The following is a 19,218-nucleotide window of genomic DNA, read 5'->3' on the forward strand; positions in this document are numbered from 1 at the left end:
GACACAGTGAAAATCGCTAGCTTATACGACCTTAATTAACTACCCAGGGACAAAACAAACAGAACAAACTCACGTACACCAAAAGGATGGAAATTGCAGGCAGGAATGACAGGAGGTGGGTGGCTGGAGGGGGAGGAAGGCACGGAGCTGGCTGGAGCTTGATCCCACACGGGACGTCGAGCTGGACCTCGACGGCCGCCGATGCCACCGATCCTGTCGTGTGCGCGGGGTAACGGGTCGGAGCTGCTTGGTGGAGCCAAGCCAACGCTGCTGGTGGGGGGTCTGGCGTGACGGGTTCTCTCTCCCTCTCTCACTAACTCCAGGACTCTTTCTCTCTCTTGGTCCAATCACTCCTCACCACCGACAACTCAACGCAACCACTGCAACCACTGACCACCACAACGCAACTACTGACGACCAACCCACTTGCTTCTTGCGCGCGCGCTTTTTATAGCGCCTCCGGCGATTAAGCCGCCGGCCTTCAGGACACGCCCATCGGTGTGCTCACCTCGGCCCTGGTTGGTCGCGCGACCCTCTGGCTCCGCCCTTGATGACGACGGACGGGCACGCCTTTCTTCCCCGACCCGAGCACATGTTCAATGGTGGCTTTGGGGCGAAAACAACCCACAGCTGTAACAAACTGGCAAACTGCCCAGTGCAGTTGGCAATGGAGACTTGGAGGGGATGTAGCTGGAAATTGAGGCTTGGCAATGGAAGTTTTGGGAGTGGGAATGGGGAATGAAAGGAATCTATCTATTTCACTTGGTGCAATGAAGTGTCATTTTAATGGAAGACAAAGCCTTAACCTAATACACAGAATAAGGAAATAAACTACTGAACAAGGGTATTATAGTGTCCTTCAATGTATGCTTTATGGAATTAACTACCGGAACGCCCTTTGACCTTTATACACATTGGAGCAAGGAGGGCTCAGACTAAACAATAATTCATAACAATTTCCAATTCAAAAAAACACAATCAAAAAAACACAATCCTCATTTCCGCAACAATATATATATATAGTATATATATTGTTGCGAATATGGAATTTGGCCTCCATATCCGCTTGTAAATATTCCCCTATTTCCCCAATACTCCCCAACTATCCCCAATCCCCCATTCCCTAGTCCCATTGTCTGTAAACAACACTCTGTAGAACCGACCTTCCCCTCTTTCCCCCATTAAATGTCGTGCCCAGGTCCACCGCATCTCACGTAGACAACTTTCGGACATCTTGCTAGTTATTCTTAGTCTATGTCAGTTAAGGACTCGTTTCCATTAATTCTGACTCTTCGTTGCACCAGAATGTGATTATATGGCACCAGTAGTGAGTTTAGGACCTTCCCATACCTCCTCCCATCTTCTTCCCCAAACAACAACAACAACTACTACAACAACAACTACAACAACAACTACAACAACGGCGCGCGCGGGGAGTGTGCGTCCTCACTCCGGCTCGGTTAGCCGCCATTACCCATGCGCTCCACGGGGTTACCACGAAGGGGCTGGCTGTCAGCTCCTCGTCAAGGGCGGAGCCTGGTAAACCCCCCGCACCCAATAAGAAGGGCGGACCGATTCCATCTGGGGCGGAGCTAACGAGCCGAGGGCGTGTCACTCCCCGCCGGATATACGCGGCGACTTACCGGATGTGACGTCAGATGCGCCCCCAGCTTGAGAAGACAATCACCACATCCGAGCGCTGCGACCTCCCCGCATCTCTAGACCGGACCGGGTCGATCCTGCCCTGAGCCCAGGTGCACCTGGAGCCATCGATTCTGCCTTTCCTTGCCATCAATCCCCGTGTGAGTCAGTTTTGTCCTGTTTATCTGTCGTCTGTCAGGGAATAAGATAAGTGTGTCTAAGTGCCTGTCTTTCTATGCTGTCCCTCTCATTCCTGTAATCTAACCTTCCGCCCTAATATAACCTCCTCCGGAGGTCTTGAGAACTGAACCCTTGGTGTCGTGTCATTTTAGTCCCAGCCGTTGTGTCCTTTTCCTTCATTGATTCAGCGTAGCGCGACTCGGCAACGTTCGAGTATAATCGGGTAAACGTGCAGGCGCGGTCATACCAAACCGCTCGGTGAACCAACATCCACCACCGCATCTGTAACAATTGGTGTCGAGGAGTGGAATTCGGACCCGGGACTAAATTTATTAGGCCCAAATTTTGGAACACCAATTGTACCACTAGGGTAACAATTGGTGTTGGAGAGGTAGAATTCGACCCGGAGCGCGTTTCCCGCTCGAAATTATAACGGCGAAATTTGAATTTGTTTTACGAAAATAAAAACCCGAATTTTGAAAGTCGCGCTATGGCGGATCAAGACAGCTGGGGTCCGGTAGGGGAGAGTGAGGCAGGGTCGGTCCAGGACCAAATTGAGGGACAGGAGGAGAGTGAAGCAGCGAGGGTAGCAGACGCACAAAATAGCGTCGTTGTGCCCGACATTGCGGGAGCGCAAAATGGCGCCTCGCTGGTCACCGCGCCCGCGACCGTCGCAGCGCCCCTGGTGGATTTGAACCTTTTTTTTATACAAATGAAGGCCCTTATGGCCCAGAATAGCGAGGAAATGAGGGAGGAAATGAGGGCTCAGAGTGAGCGAATGGGAAACCAAATGGGGATAATGGGAAACCAAATGGGGATAATGGGAAACCAAATGGGGGTAATGAGGGACGAAGCGAGGGGTACCGGTGAGGGGTTAGACAATAATTTTAAGGAGTTAGACAAGAAATTTGGGAAGTTAGACAATAATTTTGAGGGGTTAGACAATAATTTTAAGGAGTTAGACAAGAAATTTGGGAAGTTAGACGACAAATTTGAGGGGTTAGACAACGGGATAAAAGAGGTGAAAAAGGGGTTAATGGGGGTAGAAAATAGAATGGCTGCCCAGGAGAATCAGATAGAGGGAGTGAAAAGTGGGTTAGAGGGGTTAGAAAACAGGATGGAAGGCAAATTGAGGGACATGAGGGACCAAGCGGAAAGGGAAGTTAACCAAATGGGGCAGCAGATAGAGGGGGTCAGAATGGGGGTAGAAACCAAACTGGATGCTCACAGGGAGGAAATGGAGCAGATGAGGGTGGCATCTGGGCAGGAGATGCAAGTGATGAGTGAGGAGGTCGGAGGAGTGCGCGAGGAGGTGAGGCACTGTAAGGAGCGCATGGAGAAGGAGGTGAGAAAGGGGACTGTAAAATTGCAAGGGGGTATAGAGGAGTTGACGCTGGGAGTAGAACAACTGACAGTGGGACAAAAGGAGTTGGGGGACCAGGTAAAGAAGAACACAGCGGTAATAGAGGGTTTAAAATCGACACAGAAGGAGATGAAAAAGGACGTAGGGGTAATTAAAAAAGAGTGTCAGACGGTACATGAGGACCTGACGAGGAAAATGGACAAGGTGGTAGAGGTGATGGAGGTTAAAGAACGGGAGGTGCGGGAGCACATAGAAAAAAATAAAGTGGAGTTAGAGGAAGAACTTAAAGGGGCGCACGAAGAGATGAAGGAGGTGAAGCAGAAATTAGAAGAAGTGGAAGAAGGGGTGAGCGAAATTAAAAAGCGACGGAGAGAGGATAAGAAAGAGATAAAGGAGGAAGTAAAAGAATTGGTCCAAAGTCTGTGTTCGGATCGTGATGATGTGCTCATTAACCGGATGAGGGATTCGCAGGTGATGGAGGAGAAGCGAAGAGGAAGAGGACCCGGTGTAAGTGGTGACCAATATGGTCGTGCGTATGATGCGCCAGGGGATTTAAGAAGCTTGGGGGTCGAGATGGACCCGGGTGTTCGTGAGAGGCCGTGGGTGAAGTGTGCGACAGGTCTGGTGTGCGAAAAAGGAGGTGTACAAGAAAGTCCGACTCTGGGGGGTGTGAGGAAAAAGTGCGTGCCAAGGAGTGAGGGTGCTGGCGAGAGTGAGTCGGTCGTAGCGCGTGTGCGAGGGGGCACATGGAAGCGCGGTGTGGTGAGTGTTACAGAGGGTGTGACGGGAGAGTGTGCGCGAGAAAGGTGTGTGACGGACAGGTGCAGGAGGAAAGAGTGCGCTGTCAGAAGTAAGGAAGAGTGTCCACCTGTGGTGAGTGTTACAGAGGGTGTAACGGGAGAGTGTGCGCGAGAAAGGTGTGTGACGGACAGGTGCATGAGGAAAGAGTGCGTGGTCAAGAGTAAGGGTGAGTGCGTTGTCAAGAATGGAGGTGAGAGTAGTGAGAGTGACAAGGAGCGTGAGTTGGTTGTGACAGGTGAGAAAGGAAGCACACCTGGAATGGTAGAGCGTGAGTGGGAATGCACGCTGGAATTGGTAGTGAGGCACGTGGTTGGGTGTGCGAATGAGGGCACACCTGTGATTGTCACAGAGGAGGTGACAGAGGAGGGGGCGCGAAGAGGGGTGTTGGTGAGGTGTGCGACCAACGAATGTGTGCCAAAGTGTTCGGTGGTCAGGTGTGTGACCAAGGCTGTGAGTGGAATGGGTGTACCTGGGTGTGTAAGGAAAGGTACGACGAGGAGCATGGGAACGGCTGCATGTATGAGCAAGAAAGGGGTAGCGTATGCTTGTAAGAATCCAGGTGAAGCATCGACGGTAACCAGGTTAGAGGTTAGGTCGACTTTTAGCCGAAGCGGGCCCCTCGGTGCGTGCCGGGCCTCGCTTTGAACGGCCGCGTCCGTGCTCCACTAGGCGGAGCGGGCAGCCCGATAGAAAGGGTCGTCATGGCGACCACTTTTTGTTGAGGCAGTCCGGCAGGTCGAGATCGGGACATTGGATGGCTCCACGCCGAGATGGTGCGTGGGATCTCGGCCCGGGTAAGCCCCCGTCCCTGCACCGAGTGCCGGACGCATCCAGCCGCTGGCACAGAACAACCCGCATTCATGGCTTGGCTTTACGAAGCCGGGCTTTGGACAGGAATTGGCGCACCGAGAGGCAGTAGTAAGTAGACTGGGTGATGAGGTTAGTGTTTTGGACCCAAAATTAGAGAAAAACAAAATTTGATGATTGGCAAAGGATTGGCAGTAGTGATTGGCAGATGATGGGTAGTGATTGGCAAATTTTTGATTTGTTGAAATTTGATGTGCAAAATTGGTAGTGAGAGACCCCCGATGTGGTGGGATGGCAAATCCACCATCCCTCACAGAAGGTGGGGGCAAAGGAGCAATAGCTTATGGGGTGTATGGCAGTGAAAACTAGCCCGGGTGGGTTAGGTTATATGTGTGTAGGGACCTAGAAGATGACATTAGGTGACGTTAAGGTTAGATAGTGACTGATACCTGTAGTGGGGACGCAGGTAGATTAGTAAGGATTATAATGACGAGGGAGCGCAATAGGTTAAAGGGACGACTGGGAAGCGCAAGTTTCAGAGGGGAGTAGTTAGATGAGATGATGCCGTGTGTGTGTGAGGATGGAACAGGTGTGATTGCACAGGTGTGCAACTGGACAGGTGTGTGGAGCAGTGTGTGAGTAGTGAGTGTGTGGATCAGCGCGAATGCGCTTGGGGAGAGAAGGGTGCAGGCAGCACCAAGAATGAGAGCACAGGTGTGCAAGTACAGGTGTGTGGAGAGAGTTGGAGTAAGTGGTACGGAGTGGTGTGCATGGTGCGAAGGTGTGGATGGGGGAAGAGTGGACCCCTTTCACGAGTACCCGGGGCGGGTAGTGTAAGTGTTAGGTAGAGGGTACAGGTAAATTGTGGTTGGATATTGGCATCTGTGGTGCGGTTGCAGAATGGTATTGTGAATGGGTGCATTAGTGTTGTGGAAATGGCTGGGCGTGTAGCCTGTTAGTGTGTGTAGTTGGTTGGGCACTCCACCACTGTGAGGATGTCGGCCAGGTGAGGCCGCAGGTGGGCTCTGGGAGCCGATAGTTGTGAGTGGGTGCCTGAGGATCCCGGGTGTGGATCGGGCAGCCCAGTGCCAGAGAGGGCACCGAGTGGGGAGAGCGCCAGAGGGCCTTCCCCAGGTAGTTAGGTTAGGGTAAGGAGCAGGTAAGCTCGGAGGCAACTGCAGTGGTGGAGGTGTGCAGGTGGGTAGACCCGCTGGGAGAGGTACACGCCACAGCCCAGAAATTGTGCGAGGGCACCGGGAGATGAATCGGGGGAGTGAGACCCAAAATTGAAAAGCACCACAGTTTGGCCAATGGGAATTGGTTTTTAGAACCCATAGTGTAAGAGGGCCAATGGTTTGGCCGGAGAAAGACCCCGGGTAGTGTAAAGTTGTTAAAGTCATTTAGGAAATAGTTAGGATTGATGAACCTGTCGCACCATACGCAGCCACTTACCTGTGGTGATGATGATGACTCCACACCTGTGTTTTCTTTGTTCTGTGTGCAGGAAGCAAGGACTGCTGTTGGATTTGTGAGACGCATCACGACGTGGATGAGACATTGGGGTGATTCCATCTCTCCCTCCCTAGGAGGGACTGATGATGAATTGGTAATGGCAAATTTTGATGTTGAGTTGAAAATGGCAAATTTGATTGGTTAGGAGGGAGAGAAGACGAATTTGGTTTATGGGAGGAACGGGGAAGACAGTAGGGACGTTTGTTGATTGGTAAAGTAGATGTTTATGGGTAGTGTTGTGTTTTGTGGATACAGTAAGGGGTAAGGGAGGGGCCATGTAGGTTACCTGGTGGGAGGGGGGGGGGGCGTACGGTAGGAACGTACCTGTCTCACCTGGTTCCCATGTGCCCCCAGTGTGCATTACCTTGCATTGCGTGCACTTCTGCGCCCTTACCACCTTACTCACTTGTCTGCTTCTTTTGTCTCCCACCTCCGAGGATCTGGCTTTGGGGCAGAGAGAGAGGAGAGAGAGGTGCTGGCTACGCAGTTGTGGGCCTGCACTTTCGCTGCTTGCTGCTTGGATCGATACACCATATGGACCGCAATGTTTGTGGCCACCCACAATGGACCGCAGTTCTTTTGCGGCCAAGCACCACCCATGGATGGACCTATGGGTCAACGTGGCACCTATGCCATACAAGGTGAACCACTAACAGTTGGCCCCCTGACGGCCACAATAGAGAAATGGACGCGGTTGGCGCCTTTCTTTATTTTTGAAAGAAGTAAGAAGGCCAAGTGCACCACACGAAGGCAAGACCAGCGGCAGAACATCGGCCGGCTGCGACACCACACAATGATTTATAGACACTTTATTGGTGCACCGGATGGTGCTCACTGTGTGATGGGGTGGTGCTTTTGATGCTTGGAAGGGGTGCTCTGCACATTATTAAAGGCCGTAGGCCACAGAGCACTCGTGGGTTGGTGTATCGATGCTGGCATGCGTGCTCTCTCTATGCATAACATCTGCATGTGTTCCTCCAAAAACAGGTCCTGGATCGTAGTGTAAATAGCAGCGTAGTCTTGTAAATAATGCTCCCTACCGGCTGTATGTTTAGTTTGCGAATTCTTTCCGGATTCGGTTATCCTGTGGGTGTGTTTCTGAGAGGAGAAGGGTGCAACGTCGCAGGGGGACATATTTACTCATTTGTGAATATCTGTAAAACTGTCGCACTCAGGGTAGAGTTAATAGTAGAGGGAACTACATCTGAGTGGCACACTAAAATAGGTAAAAATTTATCGGGTCGAGACGCCCCGAGGGTAGAGAAGGGTGCAATGTTGCGAATATGGAATTTGGCCTCCATATCCGCTTGTAAATATTCCCTTATTTCCCCAATACTCCCCAACTATCCCCAATCCCCCATTCCCTAGTCCCATTGTCTGTAAACAACACTCTGTAGAACCGACCTTCCCCTCTTTCCCCCATTAAATGTCGTGCCCAGGTCCACCGCATCTCACGTAGACAACTTTCGGACATCTTGCTAGTTATTCTTAGTCTATGTCAGTTAAGGACTCGTTTCCATTAATTCTGACTCTTCGTTGCACCAGAATGTGATTATATGGCACCAGTAGTGAGTTTAGGACCTTCCCATACCTCCTCCCATCTTCTTCCCCAAACAACAACAACAACTACAACAACAACTACAACAACGGCGCGCGCGGGGAGTGTGCGTCCTCACTCCGGCTCGGTTAGCCGCCATTACCCATGCGCTCCACGGGGTTACCACGAAGGGGCTGGCTGTCAGCTCCTCGTCAAGGGCGGAGCCTGGTAAACCCCCCGCACCCAATAAGAAGGGCGGACCGATTCCATCTGGGGCGGAGCTAATGAGCCGAGGGCGTGTCACTCCCCGCCGGATATACGCGGCGACTTACCGGATGTGACGTCAGATGCGCCCCCAGCTTGAGAAGACAATCACCACATCCGAGCGCTGCGACCTCCCCGCATCTCTAGACCGGACCGGGTCGATCCTGCCCTGAGCCCAGGTGCACCTGGAGCCATCGATTCTGCCTTTCCTTGCCATCAATCCCCGTGTGAGTCAGTTTTGTCCTGTTTATCTGTCGTCTGTCAGGGAATAAGATAAGTGTGTCTAAGTGCCTGTCTTTCTATGCTGTCCCTCTCATTCCTGTAATCTAACCTTCCGCCCTAATATAACCTCCTCCGGAGGTCTTGAGAACTGAACCCTTGGTGTCGTGTCATTTTAGTCCCAGCCGTTGTGTCCTTTTCCTTCATTGATTCAGCGTAGCGCGACTCGGCAACGTTCGAGTATAATCGGGTAAACGTGCAGGCGCGGTCATACCAAACCGCTCGGTGAACCAACATCCACCACCGCGTCTGTAACAATATATATATATATATATATATATATATACATATATATATATATATTGTTACAGACACGACTTTGATGTTATGGTGGGCCGAGCGGAATGGCCGCCGTGTCCGCACAAGTTACCCGATTATACTCGAACGTTGCCGAGTCGCGCTACGCTAAATCAATGAAGGAAAAGGACACAACAGCTGGGATTAAAATGACACGACACCAGGGATACGGTTCTCAAGACCTCCGGAGGAGGTTATATTAGGGCGGAAGGTCAGATTACAACGACAAGAGGGACAGCATAGAAAGGCAGGCACTTAGACACACTCTTATATTAGCCCCGACAGACGACAGATAAACGGGACAAAACTGACTCACACGGGGATTGATGGCAAGGAGGGGCAGGTCTTCGATGGCTCAAGGTGCACCTTGGCTCAGGGGCAAAATCGACCCGGTCCAGTCCAAAGATGCGGGAGGTCTCACTCAGCGCTCGGAGGTGGTGACTTGTCTTCTCAAGCTGGGGGCGCATCTGACGTCACGTCCGGTAAGTCGCTGCGTATATCCGGCGGGGAGTGACACGCCCTCGGCTCGTTAGCTCCGCCCCAGATGGAATCGGCCCGTTGCTTCTCATTGGGTGCGGGGGTTACCGGCTCCGCCCTTGACGAGGGGCCGACAGGCAGCCCCTTCGTGGTAACCCCGTCGGCGCACATGGTCAATGGCGGCTAACCAAGCCGATGTGAGGACGCACACTCCCCGCACGCCGCGTCCCTCTGTTGTTGTAGTTGTTGTTGTAGTTGTTGTTGTAGTTGTTGTTTGGGGAAGAAGATGGGAGGAGGTTTGGGAAGGTCCTAAACTCACTACTGGTGCCATATAATCACATTCTGGTGCAACGAAGAGTCAGAATTAATGGAAACGAGTCCTTAACTGACATAGACTAAGAATAACTAGCAAGATGTCCGAAAGTTGTCTACGTGAGATGCGGTGGACCTGGGCACGACATTTAATGGGGGAAAAAGGGGAAAGTCGGTTCTACAGAGTGTTGTTTACAGGCAATGGGACTAGGGAATGGGGGATTGGGGATAGTTGGGGAGTATTGGGGAAATAGGGGAGTATTTACAAGCGGATATTGAGGCCAAGTCCCATATCCGCAACATTGCACCCTTCTCTACCCTCGGGGCGTCCCGACCCGATAAATTTTTACCTATTTTAGTGTGGCACGCAGATGTAGTTCCCTCTACTATTAACTCTACCCTGAGTGCGACAGTTTTACAGATATTCACAAATGAGTAAATATGTCCCCCTGCGACGTTGCACCCTTCTCCTCACAGAAACACACCCACAGGATAACCGAATCCGGAAAGAATTCGCAAACTAAACATACAGCCGGTAGGGAGCATTATTTACAAGACTACGCTGATATTTACACTACGATCCAGGACCTGTTTTTGGAGGAACACATGCAGATGTTATGCATAGAGAGAGCACGCATGCCAGCATCGATACACCAACCCACGAGTGCTCTGTGGCCTTACGGCCTTTAATAATGTGCAGAGCACCCCGTCCAAGCACCAAAAGCACCACCCCAGCACCAATCGGTGCAGTCACCATTGTTCAATGAATAAAAATAAATTCAACAACCCCTAACCCTGCAGGTGTCTCTTGCTCTTCGTGTGGTGCACTTGGCCTTCTGGCTTCTTTCAAAACTAAAGAAAGGCGCCAACCGCGTCCATTTCTGTATTGTGGCCTTCAGTGGTGTCAACTAAAAGTGGTTCACCTGTATGGCATAGGTGCCACGTTGACCCATAGGTCCATCCACGGGTGGTGCTTGGCCGCAAGAGAACTGCGGTCCATTGTGGGTGGCCACCAACATTGCGGTCCATATGGTGTATCGATCCAGGCAGCAAGCAGCGAAAGTGCAGGCCCACAACTGCGTAGCCAGCACCTCTCTCTCCTCTCTCTCTACCCCAAAGCCAGATCCTCGGAGGTGGGAGACAAAAGAAGAAGACAAGTGAGTAAGGTGGTAAGGGCGCAAAAGTGCACGCAATATAAGATGATGCACACTGGGGGCACATGGGAACCAGGTGAGACAGGTACGTTCCTACCGTACGCTCCCCCCCCCCCCCCACCAGGTAACCTACATGGCCCCTCCCTTACCCCTTACTGCATCCACAAAACACAACACTACCCATAAACATCTACTTTACAAATCAACAAACATCCCTACTGTCTTCCCCGTTCCTCCCATATACCAAATTCGTCTTCTCTCCCTCCTAACCAATCAAATTTGCCATTTTCAACTCTCATCAAAATTTGCCATCTCCAACTCAACATCATAATTTGCTATCACCAATTCATCATCAGTCCCTCCTAGGGAGGGAGAGATGGAATCACCCCAATGTCTCATCCACGTCGTGATGCGTCTCACCAATCCACCCAGCAATTCTCATTTCCTGCACACAGAACAAAGAAAACACAGGTGTGGAGTCATCATCATCACCACAGGTAAGTGGCTGCGTATGGTGCGACAGGTTCATTAATCCTAACTATCTCCTAAATGACTTTAACAACTTTACACTACCCGGGGTCTTTCTCCGGCCAAACCATTGGCCCTCTTACACTATGGGTTCTAAAAACCAATTCCCATTGGCCAAACTGTGGTGCTTTTCAATTTGGGGTCTCACTCCCCCGATTCATCTCTCGGTGCCCTCGCACAATTTCTGGGCTGCGACGTGAAGCTCTCCGAGCCGGTCTACCCACCTGCACACCTCCACCACTGCAGTTGCCTCCGAGCTTACCTGCTCCTTACCCTAACCTAACTACCTGGGGAAGGCCCTCTGGCGCTCTCCCCACTCGGTGCCCTCTCTGGCACTGGGCTACCCGGGTCCATCCTCCGGATCCTCGGGCCCCATCCACAACTCTACCGGCTCCCAGAGCCCACCTGCGGCCTCACCTGGCCGACATCCTCACAGTGGTGGAGTGCCCAACCAACTACACGCACTAACAGGCTACACGCCCAGCCATTTCCACCACACTAATGCACCCATCCACAGTACCATTCTGTCACCCGCACCACAGATGCCAATATCCAACCACAATTTACCTGTACCCTCTACCTAACACTTACACTACCCGCCCCGGGTATCCGTGATGGGGGTCCACTCTTCCCCCATTCACACCTTCGCACCATGCACACCACTCCGTACCACTTACTCCAACTCTCTCCACACACCTGTACTTGCACACCTGTGCTCTCACTCTTGGTGCCGCCTGCACCCTTCTCTCCCCAAGCGCATTCGCGCTGATCCACAACACTCATTACTCACACACTGTTCCACACACCTGTCCAGTTGCACACCTGTGCAATCACACCTGTTCAATTCTCACACACACGGCATCATTTCAGCTAACTACTCCCTTCTGAAACTTGCGCTTCCCAGTCGTCCCTTTAAACTATTGCGCTCCCACGTCATTATCATCCACACTAATCTACCTGCGTCCCCACTACAGATATCAGTCACTAACTAAACTTAACGTTACCTAATGTCATCTTCGCTAGATCCCTATCAATATAACCTAACCCACCCGGGCTAGTTTTCACTGCCATACACCCCATAATCTATTGCGCATTTGCCCCACCATGGGAAGGGTGGCAGGGATGCCAGCCTTACCCACCGGGCCCATCGCTCACTACCAATTTTGCACATCAAATTTCGACAAATCAAAAATTTGCCAATCACTACCCATCAACTGCCAATCACTACTGCCAATCCCTTGCCAATCATCAAATTTTGTTTTTCTCTAATTTTGGGTCCAAAACACTAACCTCATCACCCAGTCTACTCACTAATGCCTCTCGGTGCGCCAATTCCTGTCCAAAGCCCGGCTTCGTAAAGCCAAGCCATGAATGCGGGTTGTTCTGTGCCAGCGGCTGGATGCGTCCGGCACTCGGTGCAGGGACGGGGGCTTACCCGGGCCGAGATCCCACGCACCATCTCGGCGTGGAGCCATCCAATGTCCCGATCTCGACCTGCCGGACTGCCTCAACAAAAAGTGGTCGCCATGACGACCCTTTCTATCGGGCTGCCCGCTCCGCCTAGTGGAGCACGGACGCGGCCGTTCAAAGCGAGGCCCAGCACGCACCGAGGGCCCGATTCGGCTAAAAGTCGACCTAACCTCTAAACCGGTTACCGTCGATGCTTCACCTGGACGCTTACACCCCGCAGCCCGTTCCTTGCTCACACATCCAGCCGTGCCCATGCTCCTCGTACCTTTCCTTACACACCTCGGTACACTCATTCCACTCACAGCCTTGGTCACACACCTGACCACCGAACACTTTGGCACACATTCGTTGGTCGCACACCTCACCAACACACCTCTTCGCGCCCCCTCCTCTGTCACCTCCTCTGTGACAATCACAGGTGTGCTCTCATTCGCACACCCAACCACGTGCCTCACCACCAACTCCAGCGTGCATTCCCACTCACGCTCTACCATTCCAGGTGTGCTTCCTTTCTCACCTGTCACCACCAACTCACGCTCCGTGTCACTCTCACTACTCTCACCTCCATTCTTGACAGCGCACTCACCCTTACTCTTGACAGCGCACTCTTTCCTCATGCACCTGTCCGTCACACACCTTTCTCGCGCACACTCTCCCGTTACACCCTCTGTAACACTCACCACAGGTGTGCATTCTTCCTTGCCTTTGACAGCGCACTCTTTCCCCATGCACCTGTCCGTCACACACCTTTCTCGCGCACACTCTCCCGTCACACCCTCTGTAACACTTACCACACCGCGCTTCCATGTGCCCCCTCGCACACGCGCTACGACCGACTCACTCTCGCCAGCACCCTCACTCCTTGGCACGCACTTTTTCCTCACACACCCCAGAGTCGGACTTTCTCGCACACCTCCTTTTTCGCACACCAGACCTGTCGCACACTTCACCAACGGCCTCTCACGAACACCCGGGTCCATCTCGACCCCCAAGCTTCTTAAATCACCTGGCGCATCATACGCACGACCATATTGGTCACCACTTACACCGGGTCCTCTTCCTCTTCGCTTCTCCTCCATCACCTGCGAATCCCTCATCTATCTATAATTCCAGTAATCTCTGTACGTCTGTACGTCTGTACGTTTGTCTGTGACCGCTGTTTCTCGACAACTACCGGTCCGATATACTTGAAACTTGCCAGGTATATTGCTGGGGACCCGAGGATGTGCCTTTTCAAGGTTTGAAATTAATCGGACAAGTACTTACCGAGCTATGGCGATTTAGCCGTTCGCCGTTCGCTTTGCCGTTGCGAATGGACCAAACCATTCATGTAAATAGAGGGGGGGGGGGGTTCTGTGGTCGTTCGCTTTGGCTTTGCGAATGGACCAAACCATTCATGTAAATAGAGGGGGGGGTTCTGTGGTCGTTCGCTTTGGCTTTGCGAATGGACCAAACCATTCATGTAAATAGAGGGGGGGGGGGGGTTCTGTGGTCGTTGCGAATGGACCAAACCATTGTTTTTTTTTTGCAGTTTTTTTTTTTTTTGCAGTTTTTTTTTTTTTGCAAGGAACGGGCACCCACGTACGGGCACGTCCTAGCTTATATATAGTACGGGCATGCCCTAGTCTATCTATAATTCCACTAATCTCTGTGTGTATGTTTGTTTGTTTGTCTGTGACCGCTGTTTCTCGACAACCACGGGTCCGATATACTTTAAACTTGCCAGGTATATTGCTGGGGACCCGAGGATGTGCCTTTTCAAGGTTTCATATTAATCGGACAAGTAGTTACCGAGCTATGTCCAAAAAACGATTCAACCAATCAGAGAGCAGCGAGCTATCACGTGTGCCGAACGTGCCGAACAGACTCTGCCTCGGACGGCACATTTGAGAGCGTATTCATTTATTTCACGTTGGCAAACTATGTTGGCGTTAAACTATGTTTTAAAACTAATTAAAACTAATTTGCGATTCTTTCGCTTTCCTGCGCATTTGTGCACGCTATGGCGATTTCTTTACCAAACTCCGCAAGCCGTTCGCTTTGGACCAAACCATTTCATGTAAATAGAGGGGGGGGATTGTCACCGTACTCGCAAGCCGTTCGCTTTGGACCAAGCCATTTCATGTAAATAGAGGGGGGGGATTGTCACCGTACTCGCAAGCCGTTCGCTTTGGACCAAACCATTTCATGTAAATAGAGGGGGGGGATATAATTTTAGATATATATATAGTACGGGCATGCCCTAGTCCGGTTAATGAGCACATCATCACGATCCAAACACAGACTTTGGACCAATTCTTTTACTTCCTCTTTTATCTCTTTGTTATCCCCTCTCCGTCGCTTCTTAATTTCGCTCACCCCTTCTTCCACTTCTTCTAATTTCTGCTTCACCTCTTTTATTCCCCGGTACGTCTCCTCAAGCTCGTCCTCCAAGGCTACCTTGACCGTTTCCATGTGCGTCCTCACCTGCCGGTCCTTCGTCTCCATTACCTCTATCACCTCGTCCAGCCTCGTTGTCAGTCCCTCACGTACCATCTGACATTCCCTCTTCGTCGCTACCAAGTCATTTTTTAGGTCATTTTGTGTCGCTTTTAACCCTCCTATCACCGCTGTGTTCTTCTTTACCTGGTCCGTTAGTTCTTTTTGTCCCTCTGTCAGCTGCTCCACCTCCTGCGTCAGGTCCTCTATGCCCCCTTGCAATTTTACAGTCCCCTTTCTCACCTCCTTCTCCATGCGCTCCTTACAGTGCCTCACCTCCTCGCGCACTCCTCCGACCTCCTCACTCACTCCTCTTCTGATCTCTTCTCCCATCACTTGCATCTCCTGCCCAGATGCCACCCTCATCTGCTCCATTTCCTCCCTGTGAGCATCCAGTTTGGTTTCTACCCCCATTCTGACCCCCTCTATCTGCTGCCCCATTTGTTTAACTTCCCTTTCCGCTTGGTCCCTCATGTCCCTCAATTTGCCTTCCATACTGTTTTCTAACCCCTCTAACCCATTTTTCACTCCCTCTATCTGATTCTCCTGGGCAGCCATTCTATTTTCTACCCCCGTTAACCCCTCCTGTATTTCCCCTAATCTATTGTCTAATTTCCCAAATTTCTTGTCTAATCCCTTAAAATTATTGTCTAATTCCTTAAAATTATTGTCTAATCCCTTAAAATTATTGTCTAATCCCTCACCGGTACCCCTCGCTTCGTCCCTCATTACCCCCATTTGGCTTCCCATTACCCCCAATTGGTTTCCCATTACCCCCATTTGGCCCTCCAATCGCTCACTCTGAGCATCCATCCGGTTTTTCAAACCTCCAATTTGGTCTCCCATTTGTTCCATAAAGGCCCTCATTTGCAGGAGGAAAAGGTTCGAATCCACCAGGGGCGCTGCCACGGTCGCGGGCGCCGCGACCAGCGAGGCGCCATTTTGCGCACCCGCAATGTCGGGCGCAACGACGCTAATTTGTGCGTCTGCTACCCTCGCTGCTTCGCTCTCCTCGCGTCCCTCAATTTGGTCCTGGACCGACCCTACCTCACTCTCCTCTACCGGACCCCAGCTGTCTTGATCCGCCATAGCGCGACTTTCAAAATTCGGGTTTTTATATTTTGTAAAACACAATCAAATTTCGCCTTTATAATTTCGAGCGCGTAAACGCGCTCCGGATCGAATTCTACTTCCCAAAATTTGGGCCTAACAAATTTAGTCCCAGGTCCGAATCCGACACTCCTGACACCAATTGTTACAGACACGACTTTGATGTTATGGTGGGCCGAGCGGAATGGCCGCCGTGTCCGCACAAGTTACCCGATTATACTCGAACGTTGCCGAGTCGCGCTACGCTAAATCAATGAAGGAAAAGGACACAACGGCTGGGATTAAAATGACACGACACCAGGGATACGGTTCTCAAGACCTCCGGAGGAGGTTATGTTAGGGCGGAAGGTCAGATTACAACGACAAGAGGGACAGCATAGAAAGGCAGGCACTTAGACACACTCTTATATTAGCCCCGACAGACGACAGATAAACGGGACAAAACTGACTCACACGGGGATTGATGGCAAGGAGGGGCAGGTCTTCGATGGCTCAAGGTGCACCTTGGCTCAGGGGCAAAATCGACCCGGTCCAGTCCAAAGATGCGGGAGGTCTCACTCAGCGCTCGGAGGTGGTGACTTGTCTTCTCAAGCTGGGGGCGCATCTGACGTCACGTCCGGTAAGTCGCTGCGTATATCCGGCGGGGAGTGACACGCCCTCGGCTCGTTAGCTCCGCCCCAGATGGAATCGGCCCGTTGCTTCTCATTGGGTGCGGGGGTTACCGGCTCCGCCCTTGACGAGGGGCCGACAGGCAGCCCCTTCGTGGTAACCCCGTCGGCGCACATGGTCAATGGCGGCTAACCAAGCCGATGTGAGGACGCACACTCCCCGCACGCCACGTCCCTCTGTTGTTGTAGTTGTTGTTGTAGTTGTTGTTGTAGTTGTTGTTTGGGGAAGAAGATGGGAGGAGGTTTGGGAAGGTCCTAAACTCACTACTGGTGCCATATAATCACATTCTGGTGCAACGAAGAGTCAGAATTAATGGAAACGAGTCCTTAACTGACATAGACTAAGAATAACTAGCAAGATGTCCGAAAGTTGTCTACGTGAGATGCGGTGGACCTGGGCACGACATTTAATGGGGGAAAAAGGGGAAAGTCGGTTCTACAGAGTGTTGTTTACAGGCAATGGGACTAGGGAATGGGGGATTGGGGATAGTTGGGGAGTATTGGGGAAATAGGGGAGTATTTACAAGCGGATATTGAGGCCAAGTCCCATATCCGCAACAATATATATATTTATATGTGTATATGTATGTATGTATATGTGTATATGTATATATGTATATGTGTATGTGTATATGTATATCTGCTTATGTATATATGTATATGTATGAGTGTGTGTATATGTGTATGTGTATGAGTGTGTCTGTATGTGTGTGTATATGTATGAGTGTGTCTGTATATGTGTGTATATGTATGAGTGTGTTTGTGTGTGTCTGTGTGCCATATGAGTTTCCTCAATTTCCATTTACATGGAAGGATTTGAAAATGGTGGGAATGTTTTGTCCGGCCAAGAGTAGATTTCTCTTCACACGACCAGTACGTCTCTAATCTCCCTTGAACTACCTTCCCGTTGTAGCTCTATTATTATTATTATTATTATTATTATTATTATGTTCGGTTGCCGATGTGGAGCGATTGTGGTCTACATTGCAATGTGCGGTGTTTCCTGATCATGTTGTTTCCAATCGTGCTTCTCTTCAGCACAAGCTCTCATGGAGTTGTATTTTTGTACCGGAACTGAACATGTAATCCATCTCGTAGTATCGGCCGTGCTGGACCCCCGACCGAGGCCATCTGACCACCGCGTGTCAGGATCCACCACGTGTCAAACTGCTCCGGTCGAAGCGTTTGTGCGTCTTGTTGCGCGTGCGCGCAAACATACATCAACATAAGCTGCATGAACAGTACACATATGGAGTCGTACTACGTGAGATTGCAGCTGGGGGGCAGGGGCGGGTTGTACGTACGTACGTCGGGGGGCTTTGATGCGCACGAGCTATATTATACCCCGACGTCACTATTGGCGGCTCCAATGACCGGGAACGCCGCCGCCTGTCCGCAGCCCCTCCGCGCCGCTCCTCCGGGGCGCCTGTCATCTGAGCCCGCCTCTGGCACGTGGAAAGGGCCCGTATTCGCAGGAGAATGCAGCTGGCTCACATCCGTTTGTCGACCTCCGCCGAGCTGGCACCTTGCAACTTCTCGGGCTTCGGTAACGGTCTTCGCCTGCGGCACCCACGCTTCGACTTGGAACTTTCCCCGCGAGATGAGGCGGGATCCTGCCCTGGGGCCGCGCTGACACCTCGTCGGTTCGGACACCACGGGGCAGGCATGACCGCGCCGCCTGGCGTTTTCTTACCCGCGGTTCCCGGCAAGGAGGTGCAGGACGAGGCGGCGTCGTCCAAGACCCTGTACTTCGGTGAGTCCGCCGACCCCCGCCTCGCCTACGAGGAGCTGCAGTGCGATAAAGGTGCCCTCGCCCCCGCGTACGGATCCACGAGCGTCATGTTCCCGTACGCTGGGCAACAGGTGCCCGCGGCCTCCGCGTTCGCCGTGGGGAGCCCGGGCCGCTACTTGCCCACGCAGTCGGTGCTGCCCGGGAGCGCGTACGGTACGTTTCTGAGTGCCACCGCCGCGGGCTCGCAGTCCTTGGCGGGATACTCGTACCCGCAGCAGTACGGCCACGCGTACCAAGGTGGTTCGTTCTACCAGCTGGCCCCCGGAGCGCCGGGCCTCGTACCTGGGAAGGCGCACGTGTACCTGTGCAACCGCGTGCTCTGGATCAAGTTCCACCGGCACCAGACGGAGATGATCATCACCAAGCAGGGCAGGTGAGGGAGGGACCCGAGGGGTCATTCGGACGCATCGTCGCCCTCGCGTCTCTGCGGGGTCTTGGACCCCGAGGTCGTGAAGGCGCGTCCTTCGAAACGCCAATTTAAACGGACAATTTCCTTCGAGAGTTTGACTTCGCAATCGACGAAGTGCAATTTTGGGAAGCATGGGAAA

The 19,218-nt window shown here is 51.9% G+C and overlaps 1 protein-coding gene across 1 annotated transcript in view; it reads left to right on the forward strand.

Annotated features, from left to right (window-relative positions):
* Positions 1-19,218, forward strand: part of LOC137412243 (T-box brain protein 1-like) — an 88,496-nt gene that overhangs the window by 54,499 nt on the left and 14,779 nt on the right. The gene's annotated exons all lie outside the window — the stretch shown is intronic.

The sequence above is a fragment of the Myxine glutinosa genome, chromosome 6 (assembly GCF_964187855.1).
Source record: "Myxine glutinosa chromosome 6, kmMyxGlut1.1, whole genome shotgun sequence".
NCBI lineage: Eukaryota > Metazoa > Chordata > Myxini > Myxiniformes > Myxinidae > Myxine > Myxine glutinosa.